The sequence below is a fragment of the Osmerus eperlanus genome, chromosome 24, assembly GCF_963692335.1.
Source record: "Osmerus eperlanus chromosome 24, fOsmEpe2.1, whole genome shotgun sequence".
NCBI classification, from domain to species: domain Eukaryota; kingdom Metazoa; phylum Chordata; class Actinopteri; order Osmeriformes; family Osmeridae; genus Osmerus; species Osmerus eperlanus.
In genome coordinates, this window is record NC_085041.1 from 3,573,527 (window position 1) to 3,598,380 (window position 24,854).

The 24,854-nt window shown below is 48.9% G+C and overlaps 1 long non-coding RNA gene across 1 annotated transcript in view; it reads left to right on the plus strand.

Moving 5' to 3' along the window:
- The window catches only part of LOC134011203 (uncharacterized), a 40,122-nt gene extending 15,757 nt beyond the window's left edge, over positions 1 to 24,365 (plus strand). The window contains exons 4-5 of the long non-coding RNA XR_009928387.1: positions 23,789 to 24,102; positions 24,208 to 24,365. This is a non-coding gene — a long non-coding RNA (uncharacterized LOC134011203). The remainder of the gene's footprint in view (positions 1 to 23,788; positions 24,103 to 24,207) is intronic.
- Positions 24,366 to 24,854: the final 489 nt, after the last annotated feature.

Consider the following 24,854-nt stretch of genomic DNA (forward strand, 5'->3'; position numbering starts at 1 on the left):
GGAGGTGTGAGACTGGCCGAGTCCCTGTTCTCGGGACACTGCAGCAGTGGTTAGCGTGGCGTTCGAAGCCTTCTGTCCAGTCCACTGCATCGCTGACCTCAGAGCAGATTGGAAGGCGCCGCAGTCATCCAGCGGAGCACTGGGCGTTCACACGCACGCCGGCCGGCTCCCATGATTTATAGCCTCCAATACAGTCAATAACAGCCATGGCTGCCGTGCATGCAACCACCCCCCCCCCCTCCCAACCCCCTCCCTCACCATCCACACCTCTACCGCTACCCACACTTGGCACCGCCCGCCCTACCCCACCCACCCCTCTAACGCCCCCCCCCCCCCCCCCCCCCCCCCCCCCCCCCCCCCAGCACCGCTGGGGCTCAGCCCTGCCCAGGCCAGCCTGTGTTCAGCTCTCTTCATTAGCTGTGGTGTCAGCGCCTTCTCCCGCCCCTGCTCTCTCCTCCTGTCTTTGTTTGGGGGGGGGGGGCGTCTCTGAGGAGGATATGCTGGCTAATGGTTTCGATGCGTCAGGTGCACACGGCTGGAGGTTCGCCACCTCGGTGAAATCAGCCTCTGTGATGAATACCTCCCTAACAACGCCCCCCCTCGCTTGCCCGTCCCCCCGCTGTTTAAAAAAAGAAAAAAGCTTCTTTTTTTGGGGGGGTGGGGGGGGGTGCGTGCTAACACACGTGACCTCCATTTCTGTTTTCTGCCTGGCAACAGGGCGACCTCACACACTTTCTCCAAGCTGTGTTTATTACATACAGCAACAGTGTTTAAGCTGGGGAGTCAGATGGCTGAGCGGTGAGGGAGTCGGGCTAGTAATCTGAAGGTTGCCAGTTCGATTCCCGGTCATGCCAACTGACATTGTGTCCTTGGGCAAGGCACTTCACCCTACTTGCCTCGGGGGGAATGTCCCTGTACTTACTGTAAGTCGCTCTGGATAAGAGCATCTGCTAAATGACTAAATGTAACACTGCTTTAAATCTCACGAGGGAATGACTCTCCAGTTGATAAACAGAACCGTCCTCGACTGTGCTATCTGTCTAAACCGAGACAAGTAATATCGTATAAAACAGTTGTAATAACATCATCCGACACAGAGACAGTGAAGTGGGTAAACAGTTTGTATTTTTTCTTCTTACAGGAAATCCCATCTCTTCCAGACCGTAATGTAGTGTCTGTTGACAGTGACCGGTAGGACCACATAATATGAACCGCTGAGCTCGCCCTGCCTCAAGGTAACGCAGTTAGGGAGCTAATGTGGTTGGGTGCGACGCCAGTCCACTCGTGATGGCACCCTCGGACGCGGCGCACAATTAGATCAGCGGCGAAGAAAAAAAAGTCTGACCTCCCCTCTAGCGTTTACGGTTAAGCCGTTAAGTGTCTCTGGGAACAACCCCTCGTAACTCACACGGGCCGGACGGAGCCACGCGGAGAGACCAGCGGGCGGAGAGACCAGCGGGCCCCCCCTAGTCCTCTCAGGCGCTCGGCTCTTAAAGAGACATGCCCTCCGAGGGACCTGAGAGGCACGGGAGAGTGGGCTGCGTGGACACGTCGACGACCCAGAGGCCCTCTTCCTGTGTGCCAGGTACGGTAAGGCTCTCATGACTTCCTGTGGGAGGTTATCCCGTCCAATAGTTGCGTCAGCTCGGCTCAGACCTGCGTGGGCAGTGCACGCCAGTTCAGATAAAGCGTGTTTGATTTAGCGGCCGTATCCAGTGTGTGTCGGGGGTGCGACGCCTGAATTCCTCTGGGATCGGGTCTGGCCATGCGATCCTGCGTGAGCAGCAGATTGGCCCATTGTGCCACGGCGACTTGGAACTCTGTGGCACAGCAGAAGGAATGTCTGGAGAGCTGAGGCAGCACTTCCCTCGCCCAAGTTATCTGGGGCTCGGAAATGAATGAAGTCGAGCTAAGATGAATGGAGTGGAGTTTTGAATACAGAGAGCGGTTATTATCGTTGGGGTATGAAGGAAGCTATTAAACAATGCCAACACGGCAGATCCCCTCTTCTTTGTGGGGAGAGAGCGGTTATTCAAACTGGAACTTTCTACAACACCCACCGAAGGGACGCTAGACTTTGACTTTCCGTTCGAAACACTCAGATGAAACTCGCTGCCGTGTGTGTGTGTTATTTGTAGCGGTTTCAGTGTTTTCAAGTCCTCCAGCCTCTCCTACACGAAAGTTTATTGTGATGCCACAAAATACCAGTGTATTTTCTTTTACAATAATCCATTAAATACTACATGGAATGATTTAGTTGATAATCAACAGTGATTGTAGTTGTCCCTTAACAGGTCTAAGCGTGTGCTGATAAATGGTGTTGGCGTGTCACAAGCTCTTGGCTCGCAAACGGTCGCGGTGATGTGAGCGTAGCGCAGCGCTGGAGCCAGTGTGGATAAATGAGCCGGGTCTCTGTGACACAGTACAGTGTGCAGTAGCATGGCCTGTGGTTCTGTTGTTAGCATTGAGTTAACACTTCCAGTTTACAACTCGCTGCTAATGTAGAGGCTCAGGCAGGGACTGTGGCTGGCTTTATGGAATGATGGATGTGGGTTTCTGCTTGATTTGTCGCGTTTTCCTGGTCCCTGTGCCTTTCACGGTTATTTAGAAAGTCGGGTTTGGGCTCTGTGATTCTGTTTATCGTGGATTTGTGTTTATTTGTTCCTGTCTCTACTCTCTAGATTGACATCGGGCCTCCTAATATACTGTGTTGACTATAATCTACTGTGTTTCCCCAATTTGTTTTTGTTTATCGCTGCATCCGAATGTTTTCTGTTACAAAATGAAAATGCAAGATTTGAAATTTGCCACTCAATTTACTTTGAGATCCAAGGTTGTTCTCAAATATTGAACTTACTATATAAAACTCTTATGTATTTGACATATCAGATAAGTGTTTGAATGTGAGTGTGTGTATGCGTGTTCCTGTATGTGTGTGTGCGTGTTCCTGTATGTGTGTGTGCGTGTTCCTGTATGTGTGTGTGCGTGTTCCTGTATGTGTGTGTGTGCGTGTTCCTGTATGTGTGTGTGTGTGACAGGTAGCATTGTGTTCAGAGGGCCACCCTGAGGCCCAGTGTACCAACCATGGGGTGTATACTCACTCCTCCTATAAAAAGCAGTCAGAAATGATAAAAGATGCCCTTCAAGATCAGGCTGGAGACCTGTCTGCCTGCTGTACAGAACATATCCCCGAGCAGGGCTGAGAAACAATGTTTGTGTCGAGAGGAAACAGTTTGTCGTGTTTAAGCGCCTGGTCTGGGATGTTCCATCGTGTCTCCGGGTGACAGATTCCTTCTCCGGAGCCCTGACACCTTCACAGGCCCTGCACACAGGCCTCAGCCAGGAACCAGGGAAAGAGCGAAGGATGAAGGACAGACTCGCCTTCATGTTGCCTTCCTTCCTCCCCCACTGCCCCCTACTTCCTGTCTCCTTCTCTCCTCTTATGCTCCTTTGTTTCCTCTTCTCCCATCGTCCCTCCCTCTCTTCTCCCTCCCTCTTTACTTCCTCCTTCCCTCTCTCCTCCCTCCCTCCATCCCTCCCTCTCATCCTCCACCCCTGCCTCCCCGTCTCAGCCCTTCCATCTCCATTCCCTCCCCATCCTGTGAAGCTTGTGCGTAGTATAGCGCAGCAGAAAAACCACATTAGCCGTAACGTGTCCGAGGTCTTAACCCTAATCCCGTCGTAGTGCTCTTGTGTCGTCCTCCCCACGCCGTGCGCAGCCCACAAGCGTCCCAGGCATGTAGCATCTTAACCCCACACGGCTTCCGCCTTCCCCCTCAGCCTGCCCACAGGAGCTGGACGGATGGAGCCTGCCCCTCCCTGTATGTCTTCCCTGCCAAGCGACCTCTCGGATGGGGAGGGAATCTGGGGTTTAGTGACACGGAGCACGCAATGGTGATAAGAGGGGGAGAGAGGGAGGGAGGGGGAGAAGGAAGTAGTCAGTGGATGAAGGAAGAAGCAGGGGTGGGGGGGTGGGGGGGGGGGAGGGTGTCAAATGAGTTTGGCACGCCCTGATGATGTCAGCTGGGTAAGATAGCTACGAGCCGCCTGCGGAGTAATGCAGCCCTACTGTAAATTCCTTCAGCTCATGGTTTAATCCGAAGAGAGTCCAAAAGGCATGCTCTCAGCCAGTGAGCTGGATTCAAGTGTGTTGGACATGGAAAACACGTCTCCCTCCACACACACACACACACACACACACGTAACACTTCAGAGTGTGTTTTCCCGTAGACCCCCGTCACCAGTCCCCGCGTGTCTGATTGTGTCGTTGGGGTGGAGAGCTGCCACATGGGGACACCCTGCGGTGTCATCAAAGTGACAACACTGAGGTGATTTGCGCGTGGCAAGGAGAGTTGATATCCCCTGATGTTCAAAGTCATCCATAAAATGGTACCGACTAGCCTCCGGTTCCTAGAGTCCTTAGGAAGGAGACAGCATGTTGTGTATGGAAGGAGGACAATTAGAGATTTTAACTTCCGATATGCAGATTTGTCTTCATTAGTTCTCACATTTCTTTCAGATTGGTTTTGGGCTGACTCGTCATTCCGTCTTCTTCCTGCTGCTGTGGTTTGTGCTGTGCCCCCTCCTTCGGGGCCACGGGGAAACTGATTTGTTTCTTTGTTTTTATGTCAAGTTAGAAATGGCTACTGCCACCACCTGCATGGAATTTTAACACACTCTCCACACATAACAGGCTGTGTTTATGGCGCCAGCATTGCTATCTTTCCAGGGGAGCTTTTGTTGGGTTGGGTCTCGGGTGCTAATTTAAACGGGCACCTGTTAAGCACTTTGTGGAATTGCAAGTAAAATAAATACAAAAATATATCAAATCAAATAAATCCCATTGTAATTGTAATCCCCGAAGACCTGCTCAAAACCCAGTCACTGAAGCTTTTATCGCGTAAATGTCCAGTCTGCTGAGATAAAACCACTCACTGACGCACCCGTGGTTCTGATGTCAAGCGTAAGCGTCCGTGTGGCATGTTTTCTTCCTGATACTGCGCTGCTTCTGCTTGCGGCCTGAGCTGGATGAGTCGAGTGCTACTTCATTTGGCAGCTTGTTCGCTAGCTACATCTAAGCTTATTAAAACTCCTCCCGCACATGTTTGATCCTCTTTCTTGACACGGCGGTTTTTCCACAGCGAGGAACAGGAATGGTCGCACACTGGGAGGATCATGGTTTGAGAACGCTTGCGTCTTTCTGCGGACTTGGGGAGGGTTCGAACGCGATGTTGTAGGCACCAGAGAGCGGGGCGGGTTGGAGAAGTGACCCGGTGAGATCGGTGGCGCCGGTCCACTCAGTTGTAATCACTGTCAGTTCCACTCTGTGTGGATCACGGTCACACAGAATCAATTCCACTCTAGTCAGGCGTTTTGGAACATGTCCACAAAATGGAGACATACGAGGCTGCAAATTGTTTTCTTAGATTGGTACATTAGTAGGTCAGTGTCCGGGAAATGTACGACAATGCGTTAGGAAGGGCTTACAACTCGGGCAAACAAGCACTAATACATTGGAGGAGACTGGGCAGCAATGTTACTGATGAACACTGCTCCAGTGTCTCGTTTAATTTGGCCTATCACACAACATTCACATTTAGAAAAATGATGTTTATTTTCCGGCCTTGAAAATCCCCTAATTGATGGGATTTGTGTCGTTTTCCATCCACTGCTAAAATGCCTCAAAGCTGTAAACAGATTTGCTTAATTGCAAATGTACCGTTTTACCTATAATGGAAAAACGTATCTCGGCTCCGATAAACTGAACGCAGTCCTATTAATTTGGGCCACGTTAAGGTTAACATTTTGTTTAGATATCACATCAGAAGACCTAATAAATAATGCCAAATGATTAATGCTCTGAGCCATGAACAAACCACCTAGGTGCACAACCCAGGCAGACAAAAAACCCTTATAAATTGGAAATTTCCACCTAGTGGAATAGTCATTGGGGCCAAGATCTCTAAGCAATTAACAGATCTTGCAGACAATCTCTGGGCTCCATGGCTTTTTTGAGCTCTAATTAGATTTTCAGAGTGTCATAGCTCGAGAAGGACTAGCTGTACTCTATGTGATAGTCAAATCCATTAGACTTACACGGACTTTGGAAATGATCATGGTTAGCACATTACGTGGATGCTTGGTAAAAATGGCATCTTGAAACGGCATTTAATTGAAAGGCATGATCACCCCTTTTCCCTCTGTCTCTCTCTCTGTCCCCCCCCCCCTCCCCTCTGTGTGTGTTCAGAGAGAGTTCAATCAGTGCTGAGTTACACCCCCTCCCCTTGGCAGCAAAAGACGGTGTCTTCGGGACCGCTTGTGTGTTTCAGGCAATTGTTGTAGCATCCCATGAGCTTCACGCCCGAATGGGTTCTCGCTTTAATACAGATGGCCTGATGAAATGTTTACGATCCAGCAAAGGCAGGAAATGGACATGCCCGAGCCAAGGTAGACTGACCAGGGACTCCTCTTAAGAGCAGGGAACTGGAGTGGTTCCATCCAGCGTGCATCTAGGACCCCCCCCCCCCCCCACTGCGGAAGCACTGTGAACAGTTCTGCACGCACCGAAGCGGTGATTTCAGAATGTGCATCGAATGCACGCGCATGTTGTGTGTACAGTCAAACGAAGGTGTTTCAAACAGTCGTAACAGTTTGGTGTGAAAGGGCATTCCCGCATTGAACCTACCAGGATCCTTTTCAGATCAGGTTTTAAGGATTCTTATTGAACAATTTTCAGGTCAGAAAGAACAATTTAGGGGTCCAAAATAGAACACGAGAATGAAAAGAAAGATTTATCTTTGTCTGGAAACCTTTTCAGATGGCTCTTTTTTGTCTAATACTGCATTCTAAAAAAGACCTTCACAGTACAGTCAAAGCAAAATGTAAATGAAGTGTAACTTACAACCTCTGTGTCAGCCGGAAAATGTAAGGATATCCACATGCGATGATTATTATTACCCTGTCTTGCGTTGACATTTTTATTCTCCTCTGATTCTGGAATGGAGACCAGCCCTGTCTCAGTCTGTGATCGTGCTGGTTACCATGACTTCCATTAACCCGTGAACCCCCTTGTCTCACAGAGTCACGAGCACGTTATGTCAAGCTACAGGAGGCCTCATGCAGGTTTAAACAGCCTCTTCTCTCCTTTTAACCAAATACTGTTGGAGAGGTCAGGGCTGACAGGGAAACAGCTTGTCTCCCATGTTAATACAGGTGGTCGAGAGTTTAGAGAAATGTAAAGATGGAGGAAGGAGCCGGTGACATTTTCATTAGTTCCTTGTCAGGTGGTTTTCCGCCGACCACAGGGCCTGACAGAGAAGCTCTCTCAGAAATCTCTGATGTATTCTTGAGAGGAATAAATGGGCACAACAGACCGAAAGCACCCGTCAATCAGTTTGTTCTGTAACATCTTTTTATTTTGTTGCTACTAGAGTGTCCACCTGCTGCCTCGTGGTCAGTGGTTCTGTCTAAATTTGGCTTTTGGGTGGAACCTTTTGGTTCACTCCACGCTCAGATGTAGAGGACAGAGTGTCTTCCATTTCTTAGCTTGTTACTTGTTCCTCTTTTGACCAGGATGCATTTCCTGAAGCAAAATACGAATTTGTCCTTCAATCAGTATGTTGATATTTTATGTTGATTTTCAATATGAGGCTAGTTTGAAACACAGCCCAGCTTCAAAAGTTGAATCCATCATGTCAGATCTGCATCAGTCTTCTGTCTGGCTTTCACAACTACAGGATGTGTATCGTTTCAAAGCCACACAGTTTTCTATGAATAGTTTCAATAAAAATACGTACCGGGCACGCTGTTATGGTCTCTAGTTTTTTTTTTCTCGGTACAATTCATCCTGTGTTGTTGACAACTCTGGAGGGAATCAGTCCTCCTAGCTGAAGGTTAACTTGAACAGAGAGCTTGTTTTTTCCAACTCGTCCTCAAGTGCCTCCCCCCTTCCTCCTTCTCCCCCTCACCACCTCCCCCCCCCCCTCCTCCCTCTCAGTGGGGGGCAACTGTCTCTCCCCAGAACAGAGGATGATTCATGATTGACTGGCAAGGGAAGAGAGAACATATTAATCAAGGGCCAGGAGTGCTGCACTCCCATAATGCTAACCAAGTGTTAATTGAGTGTTGTGTGGCTTTCAATAATGCCAGAGCTGTCCCAGACTTTCATTGCACATCCAAACAATGTCCCTGGCGACAAATGCTGTCCAGCCCAAAATTCCCACAACCTATTTAAAAGTTCTTGCATCTTATTTTGAGGACATATCTGTGGAAAAGCTGAGGCCTGTTGGCAAGAGGCATCAGGAAAACAAGTCCGATATTTGATGTTCAGGTGAGACCAAAACACAGCGACACAAATAGAAATGCAAAGAAGGAAAGTGGGCCTAAAACAGTTAGACTAAAATCTCCAAAGCGATACAATATGAAACCAATTCAGACATTTACCAAGCCATGTCCTGAAAAAACCCATCTCCACTCCTTATTTGAAGAGAACACACACACGTTAAGATTGGAACCAGCGACAACCCAACAAAGTTTTATTTATAGTTATTTTATTGAGATATGCTTCATATCAAAGCTTTTTTCTTTTCTTACTCCAGAAACAGACATCGACATGGGATGTTTGCTGTCTGAAACCATTGCTAGCTCCAACGATGAGTGTATGAGCAGTGTGGGCTTGTGATATCGACTGAGGCAGGGCAGCTGCAGCTTAGCTCCATATCAAGCAACATCTGGTAGACGTATCCCAATGCCTCATAGGAGACTAATAGAGTCATTAAGATTTCCCATCATCAAAAAAAAGGATCAGGAAAAATATCTGCCTCGGTAATGCTATCCCCAAGTTTGTCTTAATTACACCGCATCATCCATGTAAATTATCTTTGCAGAGAGGAATCCTGGAAGGGAAAACATATCGGCAGTCGCAGATTCTCTCTGAAACAGAGGCTCCGCAGCGTGGTAATCACAGGATTCAGGGGATTAAGAGTTTGATTGAGAGACAGCCGTGAGGGGCGCCAGTCCCAGATTATCCAGACCTTCAGTCAAGAACTTGCCTCATTTAATTTGCCCAATCATTTGTATGCATGCGCATGCCACTCATATAGAAAATTGTTTATTCAGTATATGTTTTAGATTTATTATTAGCATTATTTACTCAGAATTTGGAGTCCAAACCTTTGACTTTTGAAAGATATGTCAACGTCAAATTGTTGGATTTTGACAGAGAGCTGTCTTCATTCTCTGACACGAAACTCACTGCTCATCACCGAGATGAAACCAGGTGTCTAGCAAGTGATGTTGACACACCGACTGTATCCTAATTAGTTCATTATCCCGCTAGTCGTTTCAAAGACATGTCCCCAGATCTGTTGATTGAAATACCTCTGGGTTGATACTGCGTTTTCCACTTCACTGGGTCCTCTGTTTAGAGACTCGCAGTGAAGATTTAGCCCATATTCATGTCAGGATTACATTAGCATATTAATAAGGACGCTGCACCTCAAACAGTAATTCCATTAATTGATCCACAATGGATAATTTAATATCCTTGCGTTTTAGACTAACAAGGCCTGCTTAGAGATCAATATTCTAAAGAGCATGGTCGGGAAAGTTCAGATTAGCTATTAGAATAATCATTTGCATACATGAGAATACCATCATGATGTTTTTGTATGATGTGGGGCTTTGGAGACGGAATAGATTTGGAGATGGTCTAAATCTATTTAAATACGTGACACACTTTTGTATTTTTGTATTAAGAACATTTAGCTTAGTACAGCTGAAACCAATGCTTAGATGAGAGAATTTAAAACACCCAATGCAACAAGAGCTGTGTGAGAGCTCTTTGTGTTGAGTTAACCTTTTTACATTTTTATATTTAACATATTACTCATTTTAGCACACGCTTTTTGTCCAAACTTGGCTTCATCGTCGTTACTGTGTAAGAATTTCCACATCAGCACAATGGAGATAGCTTACCAGAGCAACGGAGAATCGATTTTTCAGAGATTCGACAGTAATTACATTCTACAAAACTAACCAATGGATGCCGGGGCGGGGTGTGAGAAAAGAACAGCACGCAATTTCAACCGCTCGCAATCGAGGTCGCCTCTCCGGCGTTGTGAAGAGAGGAGGACCAGGTGATCAAGATTTAAGTGCTACATTCCCCCCCCCATGTGAACGTGCAGTGTTATGAAACATCCTGGGGGAGCAAGCGAGCGCGGTGGAGGTCTCCTGTGTACCGGGGGTCAGCTGACCAGGGATTATGTCCGCAGTCTGGGGGCCCTGCAGGCGTTCTCCCTGGACAGCCCCCGGGGTCCTCGGGAGTCTGGGTGTGAATCCCCTGCGGGCCCCAGAGCTGTGAGTACGAGAAGCTCTGGTAATTGGAAGTGTTTCATTAGAGGACGATTCCGATGCCCCAGTGGGGCTGAGGGGGGATGGGCTTCACGCTGGCCCCTGAATTTGAGGCTGGATTTGCAGCCCGCTCTCATCTCCTCTGACACTCTCTCATTGCGGAAATCCCCAGCTTAACACGCTCTAACGTCCTGATTACAGGAGGAAACGATCACGGCCGCTTTCTCTCATCGTGGAGGGTTCCACCAGCCTTCGCGACAAGTTTTGTGTCGCTTTTGTGCGACACGTTTTGTGTTACCAGCGCCGTGGCTTGTTTTGCTCAACTCTAGCCTGATACAGACCACTGCGTTATTTGAAACAGGATTCGTTTCTACTACATCATTTTTGGATGTGGTTGTTTTTTGTTGTAGCTCCATTCCAGTTGTCCTTGTCACTATATTTCTGACCACAGCTTAGATTATGTTGTTGGTTTTCAGGGTCAACACAAGTCCAGGTTTGACCCTCTGTTACTCGACATGTTTAAAACCTCCTTAGCAGCTGCAGCAGAAGCTGTCTGGATGTTCTGTGGGGGAAGGACACTCGGACGGCCGTTTTAGTTGTCGTCATGGCAACAGCTAGCGGAGAGGCAGAGGTGGACAGCCTACAAGTGTCCTTATCAGCTTAGTGAATTATCACAGCCAAACAGAGATGTGATCTGCAACACAGCGGGCTCCTTCAGACAACAACACAAGGCTTTCATGCGGAAGGCCATTTCCGTCCGATCGTTTCATTTTTTCTTAAACGATACAAGCCTGCCTTGTCAGACCGTCTGAAATCAATAGTCTATATTACCCTGAGTGCAAGTTATAAGCTTAATAGTGTCGTTAATAGCTCTACCTGGCAGACATTCATTTCCCACGTTTAGCCCCCTCGCACAGCATCAAACTTGTTTTCAACCGTGGTGCCAAACTCAACGCAACAAACGTTTAATCAACGTTCAATCGCAAACCAAAAGTATGCTTGGTTCGAGAGAGAACGATATCCTCGCGTAGCTTTATGTAAAACACACGCTTCCAGTTTGCCAACAGTCTTTCTTCAAGTATCCTTCTCCTCCATCCTTGCTAGCTACCCCAGAAACAAGATAAACACCACTGGTAATTGTGCTGGGGAATGCAGCGTTACCAATTGAACTTTCAATTGGATGATTACTGGGAGAGCGTGCTCGACATGCCAGGCCTGGTGAGAGAGTGGCGGTGGTCCCAGTTCCATCTGCCGCTCTAATGAATAGTGTTATTTTTGTGGAAGATGTGATATTGTCTGCTTGATGTACTGTAACCAATCCCGTTCCATGTCCCCCCCACCAGGCCCCACGGCCACACGCTGTGTCTCCCTTTTCCTGCTTCCATCTTCCTGGACGCTTTCTGCACTAATCCTTGTTTCTGATTGGCCCTCTCGGTCGGACCTTGGTCGTCAAGTTCGCGGCCGCGTCGCTAGGTCATGTCGACCTCTTCCGGTGACCTTTTGTTGTGTTTTTTTGAAACGTAGACAAATACAAACTGTCCCGCACTCCTATCAGTAGATTCAGATCATTCAAATGTAAACACCCTTGGTTAACTTACTCTGGATGCTCAACAATTTCAATACAATGCAATTGTGGTTAACAGGTTTAAAGGCAACGACAATAACATACAAACATACTATAACATGCTTGTCTCCCCATTCCTATTGTCTCATTTTGAAAATACCTTTTTCCCATCCAGTGCTGTCAGGCACTGTCAGGCAGCCCCAGCTGTGAGCACACAAGCGTGAAACCCCCGGCTGCAAGCTGTTGTTATCACATTCTGCTTCCTATTCCGTCAGCCCAGATTGGAATCTGCTCTCTGGGTTTAACATGCTTGTATGTTGCCACTATGTGTGTGCCTCTCCTCAACTCTGACATGAAGAGTCTCAACCCCAGCCCCCTTGTCTCCCTCCCTCCATCCCTCTCCACTTCTCCTCTCTCTCTCTCTCTCTCTCTCTCTCTCTCTCTGTCTCTCTCTCTCTCTCTCTCTCTCTCTCTCTCTCTCTCTCTCTCTCTCTCTCTCTCTCTCTCTCTCCATCCCTCTCTCCCTCCATCAGTCCCTTCCACCTCCCCACCGTCGCGCTCTCTCTCCCTCCGTGTTGCTACTTGACTGTAGGGAGGTACGGGGCTCTCTGACCTGGTTTAAGCTACACTGAATATGCATCCCACGATAGAAAACCAATTTATTTATCTTTCTGCTCGGCTAGGTCCTTTTGTGGCATGTAGATTGCATCTGAAAGTGTATTTTTAGGCCCACTACCACCCCCCCCCCTTCCAGTCTGTCTGTACAGCTCATGTATGGGTGGGCATGTCACAACCCCTTCCACCACCTCCCATCTTTTTCATGGTTAGGTGTCTCCAAGCCCCCTTAATTTTGCTATGAATATCAAATGTCAATAGTGATGCAGTGTGTATCGTCGATGCTGGCGACCATCACTCAAAGAGCTTTGTACCAGTCCCTGGATGTGTGTGCTCGTGTACATGCGATTGCGAATCAACCCGTTACTATTCATCAGGTGTGGGAACTCCCCATTTCTCTACAGCAGCAGATGTCAGGAGGTTATATTCAAATCATATGATCGGCGTTTTTAGCCGTTTCGCTGCGGTTTATTTGTGTCAGGAACAAAAGCGTGCTTTATCAGAAGTGTTATTCTGTTAGTGACCTCTAGTTAACCCTGCTTGAACACGGCTGAATAACTGAGCCCACTGTTCCATCCTCTCACCTCCCCGACAAGCTGCTTTTTATGAAACTAATGAATACGTAATGCATAACTAAGGACTTCAGTATAAGCCCTTAATCCAGCGTGTTTTCAAGGCGGGCTATTAAAAAGGCCCTTTCTGACAGTGTGTGAGATACGCGCTTGATGGAAGGTCTAAACTCAATCATCGATGCTGAAAAGAAGCCCGGAAGCATTCACCTGCATGCCCTTCTGCATCCGACTCTGAGATTCTGGTCCTCTTTATTCTTTCTGATCCCTTTTCCCCCACTCCGGCTCTCTGTTCTTACGTGGTGTTTGTTTCCTCGGGTGCTGGGAGAGAGGCAGCGCTCTGTCAGAGTGGAGTGCATTAAGGTACTGGAGGACTGGGGGTCGTGACCCCGGCTGTTCTTATCGTCGAGGCCTCAGCGAGGCGTCTCCAGGAGCGGTGCTCGGCGAGCGCCGCGTAATGACCGGCTTTGGGCTCCGCCGCCGTCTCCCAAAACAAAGACCGGCGGCCGACACTCGCACACGCGGGACGCACGCACAGAGCCCCTCGCACACGCTGCACGCACACACACATGCGGACACAGTACACACACGCACCCACAAGTCTCTCCCCACTACGCGTGACCTCTGCGGAGGCCTTTTCCTTCAGCTAAGTGTTGTTGTGGAGGGCTGTGTTTTACGTGCGCCGCGTACAGAGTAGCCACCAGCCAGAGGGGGGGGGGGGGCGTCCGACAGACCGGCCCACGACGTCATCACATTAAGAAGCCCGGGTTGTAATTGCGTCCTAATTGGCAGTGGGCTAAGGATAATGTAAGTGGCTTATTATTTATCTTTGTCTTGTTAATTACCCCCGCAGCAGCTAATTACGCAACAACTAATATTGTTAGTTGAAATGGAACGCAGATTGTTCGCTTGCTTTAAACATGCATTCGTGTCCTTAATCGATTTCTGTCCAGCACGTTCTTCTTGTTGTTGTTCGTTTATACTTAATACGATAACGAGACGGAGGAAAGTTAGTTTTTTGTCCCCCCCAACACATCCCCACCACCCCCCCCCACCTCCACACACACACACACACACCCCCCCAACACAGATTTAACTAATGTCCCCCACGCATCATCACCAGACCCAGGCCACCACAGCTAGACCCTCGGGGAGTCCGACCCGGCAATAAATGACCTATTTTGTTGTAGTTGTTAATGAATACAGAGAGAGCTAAGAGGCGCAGATATGGAGCGTGATGTGTTTTTGCTGTGGTGTTTTCTAATGCGGATTTCAGCAGTGAAGCGAGGTTTGTGTGTACGTGTGTGTGCCTGTGTGCACAGTGTGTGTGTGTGTGTGCCTGTGTAGGTGTGTTGAGGGTTGAAAAGGAGCATGTTGTAGGGATATGGACAGACTGAACCAGATGGAGGAGCGAGAGGGGAGGGGAGGGGGAGGGGAGGGGGAGGGGAGGGGGAGGGGAGGGGGAGGGGAGGGGGAAGGTCGGAGCGTCACCTGACCTCTGCTGATGAACACAAAACAACTTCACAGCCAACAAGGAAGTTGAGCCAACTGCAGCCTCACTCTTGTGCAGTACTCCAACTGTATGCTTTCCCAATTTGGTAATAAGCTGTACTTTATATATTATTTTTTTGCAGTAGTCATCCCTCAAGCACATGGCATAGCTCAAATACACACAAAACACACCTTTCACTACCTCCCCCCCCACACACACACACACACTCAACCCCTCCCCCCCATCAATTGCTTTGGCCACTCCTGTGCTAAGATGAATGGTTGGCTTCTTCTCTGGCTGGTGAAGAGGATTATTTGCTGATGGGCCCCCCGGGGATGGGCCCCCCCCACACCACACACACCAGACACTGCTCTCCTCTGGCAGGACTAATGGCCGGTGGGGGTATAGATTTCCGAAACGATAAGAACCTCTAACTGCGAGGGCCCACGCCACTGACACGAGAGAGACTCAAATTATCGGTCCCCCAAGTCCAGGGCACCGGCGCCTGAGATTGAAGACATTTTTTTTTTTTTTTAAGAGGGTGAAATATGTCCGCCGTGGGTGTCTCCCTGGCTCTCTGCTGGCCGTGGAGACGCGTCAGGAGAGAGCGGGAGGCTAAGGCTCGCGGCAGCCGGGTTCAGCTCCCCACAGAGTCATCCAGCCCTGGTTTATGTGCAGCTGATGACTAAGGTAAAGCTGGAAATGGACGTCAAGCCAACTCCCCCCGTCCCCCCTTCCACAACCTCCACTTACCTTTAACAAACCCCAGGAGCAGGAGATGGGCTCCAGCGGTGCTTAGTGGCTCGCGGCGAGACCGTGACGGCTGTCTGAGCTAAAGGCCTCGGCGCTAGCCCCCTCTGTAGCGCCGCTAACCTCATCAGGGTGATGGGGCAGGATTTGACCCGAGGTTCCCCGGCTCACCAGAAACTTGTGTTTTGACCCGCTGAGTCAGCGCCTCGAGTTCAGAGAGCGTATAGGTGTGGGGAAAACGGAACCACCACCAGTGCACTGTCAGAATCCCTGCTCCTGCGAAGCAGCACAGGCGTACAGCACTGCCATCCCATAGTTCAGAATGGAAGCATCACCACGGCTGCGGGTTGTGTGTGCGGTTGTGTGTGTGTGTGTGTGTTTAGGCATGCTCTTGTCATTTTTACTCCAAAAGTGTCTTCCAGGAGTAGCTAATTGGTGCTGTAGGTAGGCCAGCCTGGCTGCTCCCTAGAGCCCCCCCCCCCCCCCCCACCCCCGAGGCAAACAGCCACTGATCTCACATGCCTGTGGAAGCCTCTGAACAATCTCAATAATTCAAATGTGAACCCAGCATGTGACAATTATTATACATTGTGGCAGGATTCCTTGGCCGTGGGCTAGAGGCATTCAATTCCACCGAATGTGGAAATTAGCTTTACTTGGCTATCTTTAGCCTTTGTGTGTGTGTGTGTGTGTAGGGAGTTGGGCACTTTCCTATGTTTTCTGTGGGCACTTTAGAATGTGTGTGTGCGCGTGTACTATCTAAATTGCCCGTCGCCTTTGGTCTTGATAGGATTTTGACTTTGAGCCACCCCACTCCTCCCCCTCACCCCCCCCCCCCACCCCCCCATCTCCTCCCTGCCTAGTCGGTGGCCACTGATACTTTGTATGTATGCCCTCACGAAGGCATAATCAATTTAAGAGTTTGTCTTGGGTCATTATTACCTGCTGCAGGGCCATCTGTTCGCCCTGGCACACCGACGCCCACTCCCCGCCCGCCCGCCCGCGCCGGCCAGCACCAGTGTTTGGAGTGCAGTGAAAGGTGTATTTTCTGAGCAAGGAGACGAGGTGGAGATGGAGGGAAAGTGTGGTGAGTAGAGAGGGAGGGAGGTAAGGAAGGGATAGGGGTAGGAGGGAGAGAGAGTGGGTGGTGGTTGGGGGAGAGGAGGATTGAGAGGGAGGGAGGGAACTGTGTCAGCCAGATGGCCAGGGACACCAGTCTCTTCACACTGCCAAATGGGCCAGAGCATAGTTAAGAGTAGCGGGACTAAATATAATTACTCTCAGGACCCAGAGCATGATGGGAGATGTAGGACCTGGTCAGCCTGCGCACCTTGCATCTTTCTCTGGGTTCCAGCCCCGTCCTCCTCCCCCAGCGCTGTTATGTGTGAGTACTCTGCACGCGGAGAGCCATCATCACGTCTGCCTCCTCATATTGAAATGATAGAACCAGGCTCACTGGATCATGGTACATTGGGACACGATATGAAAAGCATTTCCTGTCGGATGGCTGTGCTGCAGTTTCGATGTGGAGATCAGGCAAGGAAGTGAAGCACATTGCGGAACTACTGTCCCTCCATCCAGTTCCATGGCTACGCGTGTGTGTGTGTGTGTGTGTGTGTGTGTGTGCGGGAGGTGGTTCATCCAGTTCCTTTACTATGTGTGTGTGTCACACACAGAATGAAGGACATGTGTGCTGTTCAGTGTTATAATGATTGATACCCTGCCGATGGAATGGGGCCATGCTCGATTTGGAAGTCTTGGTCTGGCAGATGTCCGTGTGTGTGTTGGGGAGCGAGGGGGGGGGGGGGGACTGAGTGTGTGTGTGGGGTGGCGAAGTCCAATTATTGTACATATCTACACACTTTATCTCATGCTACACACACACACACATTTGCTTTGATTTCCTATGTGGATAAGTGAGAGAGAGAGAGAGAGAGAGAGAGGGAGAGAGAGGGGGAGAGAGAGATTGTGTACCTGGGGAGAGTGGCGGGCGTGAAAGGGAACAGGGTGCACTGTGGCATCAAACATAACCTTCGTTATTTCTTTGTGTTTTTCTAGTCCCTTTGTGACAGGCAGTGAGACGATCCATCAGAGTGTCACACAGGGGAAAGACCTCATTTTCCCAGGAAGGTGACATTCTGTTTGTGTGACAGTGTTGGGCGATAATGAGTGATCTGTGTTTGAGAACACCAGCATGGATTCTGGCTATATTTAGATGCACTTTTCTTGAGTGTGTGTGTGTGTGTGTGAGGGGGGGGGGGGGGGTGACTTTCAACAAAGTGGAACTTCACCGTGTGAGCCATGGGCAGGAGGGGGGGGAGACCTTTCTCTCCTCCTCACCCCAGACATGTCACGTTACAACTGACACAAACGGGTTGAACGAATGGACCACAACTTTGGACAGCTGGTAACCTTGGCAACTCTGAGACGGCACCGATACACATCTACAGACTGGCTGCTTGTCTGTACACAATTTGCACATACAATGAGGACTGTCAAAATAAGATATTGCGACTCAACCAAGTGTTAAGTAGTGGATATGTTTTCAGTCATGTATTCAATGTGTTGTGTACCACACCCCTAAACCTCAAAAAAGAGGGATAAATCGAGAGAGAGAGACAGAGAGAGACAGAGAGAGACAGAGAGAGACAGAGAGAGACAGAGAGAGACAGAGAGAGACAGAGAGAGACAGAGAGAGACACAGAGAGACACAGAGAGAGAGAGACAGAGAGACACGGAGACAGAGAGAGGGAGCAAGCAGGTCTGCGGAGCCCTGACTGACAAGTGTGATCTCTAATTAATGGTCTGACATGGGCTAATGAAGCTAATGGAGTAAACTGCGCTAGCATATGGACGCCCCATGGGGATCCGTACTTAAAGGCCTAATTTAGATAAATGATGCCCCAGGTTATGGTTTGGTATTTGCATTTCATTTGTGCTGGAAGCTGGATTAAACAGAGATGGATGGGGGAGATCAAACACAGCGTGTTGATGTGAGGCAGGGGTGTTGGGCCGTGTGTGTGTGTGTGTGTATGGGGGGGGGGGGTTTAAACAGAGGTATGCACATTGGTGCCACATGTTGGTGATTGTGTGTGTGTGTGTGTGAGAGAGATGCCACCAGCCAGGCATGAAGCTGGTTTCATTAGAGGATTGGAGGAACAATACGTTTTGGTGTGTGTGTGTGTGTGTGGGGGGGGGGGGGTGTGTGGGGTGGGTGGCAGGTGTCGGTGTGTGTCAGTCACACAATGTCGGGGAGGAGAAAGATCTCTATTGATGTACCACGGTTAAACGAGCCAATAGGCTCCTGCAGCACGCGTTGTTAAGGGAGACACAAGTGTGTCCTGAGACAGAGAGAGGTCACTGTCCATGTGCCTTCCAGCATGGGGCTTACCTCCACAGAGACTCTCTCTTTAGCTCCTTAGAGAAACCACCTCCCTAACCTGAAGTGTGCCAACACGGCCGATCGCTAGCAACACCATTCCACAGCACGTAGAATGTTCTAGAGTGAAACACTGGCTGAAAGAAACCCAAACATGTAGCCACTGAGTCAGGTCCATAAATGCAGGAGCACACACATGCACACACTCTCTGTTGTCCCTGTTGTAATGTATTGTGTTGTTACGTGATGTGCTGTTGTGTGTAATGTGGTCATGAATCTGAAACGTTGATACAGTATCTACTAATATATTGCATCTGCTGCATGATTGTGTAACTCACACTATGCATCAAATTTTATTTTGCTTAACTTTTTAGAAAGGCCTGACCAGGGACTGGGGTTGCAAATGAGCCTGTTGTCTAAAAACCTTTTATGCAACACATCTACAATGTTATTCATGTATGTAATAATGTGTGCTGCATTGTCCCTGACAAATAAACTAATAATACAAAATTTAAAAAAAGAATACACCTGCCTTTTCAACCACACTGTACAACAAAGACCCACTCTCTAATAACAGTAATGTTGTAAAAGGACAAAGGAACATTGCCTGCTTTTCCTGTTAACTTTGAAAGAATGGATTCTTTTTCTTATTATTATTTCTGATTCTGGAACGCTTTGCTAATGATGACTTCAGTTCTGTAAATTGCGCTTCTTGCGTTGCTATTGACGAGATGATAATGGCAACTCAACGGTGATGGTTCATGCGTTTCGTCCACAACCCACAACCAAGCGGACCCTGTAGGCGACTTCGAACTCTTCAACGTGTCTGTGTACACTCTTTGACGTGTTAGTGGCTAATATGGTCAGGAGGAGTGCTTCCACTCCGATTCGTGCCGATGTTGTTTCTCTAACGGGCTTTTCGTGACCTTTTAAAAGCAGGAAATGTACTTAAATCCGAGAGCAAGCCAGACAGGAAACAGACACGGTTGCGTGGTATTGTTTTCCTGTCCGACATTCACCGACACGGTCTCTCCGAGCCGGGGTTTTAGTGCGGTAGGGATCCATAGAGCATAGTTCTCTACCCCAACACCCTGAGGGAAGATATCTTTTATTCATAAGCACTATAAAAATAAAGGTTTTTTTTCTGTGGCAGTGGCCCTAAGGCCAGTAACATATTCTCAGAGCTACATGACCAGATGCTTCTTCTAAATGGGATAGCAGGCCAAGCATCTTAGTTCTCACTTCTCCTGGCTTAGACAGGAAGTTACATCCGTCCGCTTCCTGGTCGAGCAGTGTTTCGTGGCCTTGCTTCTGTAAATATACTTTCCTTGTCGTAGAATTGTATGACATTCTTAGAGATTTTTGTATCACATAGAAACAGAACATGTTTATGTTCCTTCTACTAACATGACAAACATTTTCTGTACAGACACTCTTTCCAACAACCAATTGTAATGTTTAGCATTTCTGTTATACATACTCTATTTGTTGCAATTGTCTGTCTAGGTTAAACTTAGCCTTCACATGGACTGTGAGTGGAGTGGGCTACAAGTTTTAGGTGTTTTATTTGAGTAATTTGACAAAGTGTTCTTCATGAAGCGTCCCTGGTGGAGCTTTTCCCTTCTGTTCTGTGGAATAATGTGCAACCGCAGAAATGATTGACAGCTGGCTTCATGTTCTGTAACTACGGCAACTGACAAGGTCGTGTCAGATGTGATGATGGGTGAGTAGGACTGTTCTGGGAAATATTTACTCTCCTTCTCCCCCTCCCTCCCTCCCTTTCCCTCTCTCTCACTCTCTCTCTCGCTCTCTCGCTCTCTTGCTCTCTCCCCCTCCCTCCCTACCTCTCTCCCTCCCTCCCTCCCTCCCTACCTCTCTCCTTCCCCTTCTCTCTCTCTCTCTCTCTCTCTCTCTCTCTCTCTCTCTCTCTCTCTCTCTCTCTTCTCTCTCTCTCTCTCTCTCTCTCTCTCTCTCTCTCTCTCTCTCTCTCTCTCTCCTCTCTCTCTTGCCCTCTCCCTCCCTACCTCTCTCTCTCTCCCTCTCTCTTGCTCTCTCCCTCTCCCTCCCTACCTCTCTCCCTCTCTCTTGCTCTCTCCCCCTCCCTACCCCACTCCCTTCCCTTCTCTCTTTCTGTCAGTCCCTCACTCCCACTCTTTTCTTTCGTGAACTTTTTCCTTTATTCCTTTTTTTGTTTTCACCCCCTCCCCCCGCCCTCTGGCCCCTCCCCTGGCACCCACCCCTCCCTCCCTCCTCAGTCCCCGCCTCACCAGCACTGATATGGTTTGAGAAAATAGACAATATAGTTACGGAAGATAGGAGGCCGACTTGTCTGACTGCTGTGCTGAGAGAGGGAGAGCAGGACTCCGACTTTGTTTCTGCTGTCTGTCATCGGCATCTAAGCTCCCAGCTCCCTGGGCCTGTCTGATGTCAGACACAAAGACAAGAAGAAGAAAGATGGAGGACAGAAGGAAGAAGAAGGAGTATATATATATATAATCTCTTCAGCATACCAATATTGTTATCCCTCCATCACCCTCCACACAAAAACACCACAATGGTGTGAATTCCGGCTGTGAAGGTCAAAGTTGGTGCGTCGGGGTGCTACTGCAAGTTTTGTTTGTTAGATGACGTCCTTTAAACAGCCTCGCACAGAGCCGTCGCTGTAAATGTTATACTGTATCACTCTAGGTCTGCTCTCGAGCAAGCAGACACGTTCAAAGCCCAAAAACTCGAGATGAAACGCAATCAAGGACGCTAAGCGACGGGTGTGCGGTGAGAGGGCCAAGCAGCCCCTGTAGTGACAGATAGTAGGAGGGTGGTTGGGGGTGAGGACAGAGACAAGTAGGTGTGCCGTCTGCTGTGTTCAGAATGTGCCGTCTGCTGTGTTCAGAATGTGCCGTCTGCTGTGTTCAGAATGTGCCGTCTGCTGTGTTCAGAATGTGCCGTCTGCTGTGTTCAGAATGTGCCGTCTGCTGTGTTCAGAATGTGCCGTCTGCTGTGTTCAGAATGTGCCGTCTGCTGTGTTCAGAATGTGCCGTCTGCTGTGTTCAGAATGTGCCGTCTGCTGTGTTCAGAATGTGCCGTCTGCTGTGTTCAGAATGTGCCGTCTGCTGTGTTCAGAATGTGCCGTCTGCTGTGTTCAGAATGTGCCGTCTGCTGTGTTCAGAATGTGCCGTCTGCTGTGTTCAGAATGTGCCGTCTGCTGTGTTCAGAATGTGCCGTCTGCTGTGTTCAGAATGTGCCGTCTGCTGTGTTCAGAATGTGCCGTCTGCTGTGTTCAGAATGTGCCGTCTGCTGTGTTCAGAATGTGCCGTCTGCTGTGTTCAGAATGTGCCGTCTGCTGTGTTCAGAATGTGCCGTCTGCTGTGTTCAGAATGTGCCGTCTGCTGTGTTCAGAATGTGCCGTTTGCTGTGTTCAGAATGTGCCGTCTGCTGTGTTCAGAAAGTGCCGTCTGCTGTGTTCAGAATGTGCCGTCTGCTGTGTTCAGAATGTGCCGTCTGCTGTGTTCAGAATGTGCCGTCTGCTGTGTTCAGAATGTGCCGTCTGTTGTGTTCAGTATCACCTGCCCTCCATCTTTCAGTCCCCAGCCTAGCTACTCACATCCACCCCAACATCTGTCCACATACACAGACACACACACACACACACACACACACACATACATACATTTATAATAGAGGTTGTGGTCCTGGTTGGCATTTTCCTAGAAAAGAGAAAAGATAACAATTGTATTTTATTTTTTAACATGATGCATTGTAGAGCAGCATTGTCAGTGTTAGAGCTCTGACTGTTGGACTTTACAGGGAGAGAAGAGCAGTGTAATAAAAGCTTGTTGTGTCTGCTCTGGGCCATTACCAGCCTGTGTGAAGGAGCTTCTTGAAGTGATCCAGGAAAGAAGGTTAGCCAGTGAAAGCAAGGTGTGTTTTACTGTGTCTGTGTGTGTGTGCAGTTTAGTGAATGCATGTTCAAGGGGCAGTTCTGCATCAGGGTGTTTATCTGCATCCGGGCATAAATAATGGAAGTTTTGTGGAGCTTTGAAAACCTGGGAGCCTCATAGTAGATTCTAGAAGGTTATTTTCAAACACCTCAGTGTGTGCGATATAGCTCTTAACAACAAAGAATGGGAGCTCCACTAGTGGGAGTTTGCTTTTGGAAGTCATTTGACCATTTGAAGTAAGATTTTCTCATCTGAATGTTGCTCTCAGAAAAAAAGTATTGCCTGGAAGAAAGCCTGGCTTTCTTCCTCACTATCAGCCAGTAAGCTTTGATAGCAACAATTATCCCTCTAATGTTTAAAAGTCACTCTTTAACGGGAACATCTTTGAGGAAAAACGGCTTTTAGGGCGCTTCTAAGTTTTAACGCAGTTTGAGTTGTTCCCTCCTCCTGTTATCGATTGGGCCTTTCAGGGTTTTGATAGCGCTGTCAGTAAAAAGGATAGTTAAATTTGATGGTATACTAAGACACTGGGCCCTGTTTTATGAATTTGGTCTCCAGGCCATCAGCATTAACGCTCTCCTTTAAGACCCCCATGAACCCAGCATACTCTTATGGGGTCCCCGGAGAGCTGGAGGCCGCCAGGGGCCAAACCCTCAGGGCCTGGCTCCATAAATACACAGCCCTTTAATTGTTACTGTGATGAAAGCCGAAGCCATAATGTCTGTGGCCTGAGTGCCTGATAATGCATCTCAGTGGTTCCGAAGCACTGGCGTTTGCCTTGAACTGGATGTGTTGAAAGGTTTGGTCAATCAATTTGTCGGAGAAGCTTTTAACCAAGAGCTAGTATTATCTTCTTGGCATCCCTGTAGTATTGAGTAATCATCTAATCTGGGGTCTAAATGCTATCTAAATTACTTAAATCGGACCAGTGCGACTCAGCCCAGGGAATCGCCTCATATCATGAGGCGATATCATGTCATAATGTTGCCACTCGCAAGCTAAATAAACTGTACTGTGTGCAGATTTAAATACTGTTTAACCTCTAGTTTGAACCTGCTGTACAGACTGTAACTGTTACTATTTAATGGATGTGTTTGCGTTTTATGTTGATGTTTGTGTGCACATTTCCAGCAGCTGAAGGCATGGCGTACAGGAAGGTGCGAGGGGCCCAGCGGGCGGGGCCTCTGGTGGGGGAGGAGCTCCAGACCGCAGCCCTGGACCTGGACTGGGACCTGGAGAAGGAGCTGCAGGAGGGCCGGGCCGGGCCTGGAGCGGGGCGCCGACGGGGGGACTCCCTCCAGGGCGGAGGCCGACCCAGACCTGATGGAAGCCTCCGTCTCTCCACACGGGCGCTTCGAGCGCCTGCAGGAAGACCCCAACTACATCTCTCACTTCACCAGGACTCCGGGCAAGGGCCAGCGCAGAGCCAGCTGCCATCTGGTCAGGTACCTCCCCGCGACGCGCATCACGACACCAGGCCAAGTCAGGCTTTGTGCATCCTACAGGGTCAGTTACGGTACGTCCTCTGCTTGTCCGCATCCGACATCCAGGTACTTCCTGGGAGCCGCGGGAATCTTCCTTCTGGGGATTCTGATTGGCCACTATGCTAAAACGCCCGATGCTCAGGCGCCGACCCCGCCCACCGACACCACTGACCTATTGGAGGAGGTGCTGCGTGACATCACGGCTGATAAGATACAGGCCTTGCACAGGTAGGACCGCCCACCGCGCTGACACGCATATTAAATTTACATGACATTACATTTAGTCATTTAGCAGACGCTCTTATCCAGAGCGACTTACAGTAAGTACAGGGACATTCCCCCCGAGGCAAGTAGGGTGAAGTGCCTTGCCCAAGGACACAACGTCATTTTGCACGGACGGGAATCGTACTGGCAACCTTCAGATTACTAGCCCGATTCCCTAACCGCTCAGCAACCTGACTCCTGTATATACATCCTACACCATACATACTTACATACTACACCCACATACTACATACATATATAGCAGGTATTGCATACTCCACACTACATACTATGTAGTCCCGAGCTTTTTGTTAACAAAGCACTATCTTAATTGGTGGTGTTTTAAACAGTAGTTTTACCAAGAGCCCTTGCATCGAGAATTTTAGTTAGGAGAACACACCCACGCGCGGTTGAACCCCACCCACCGCCAGATCTTCAGAGTCATGTTC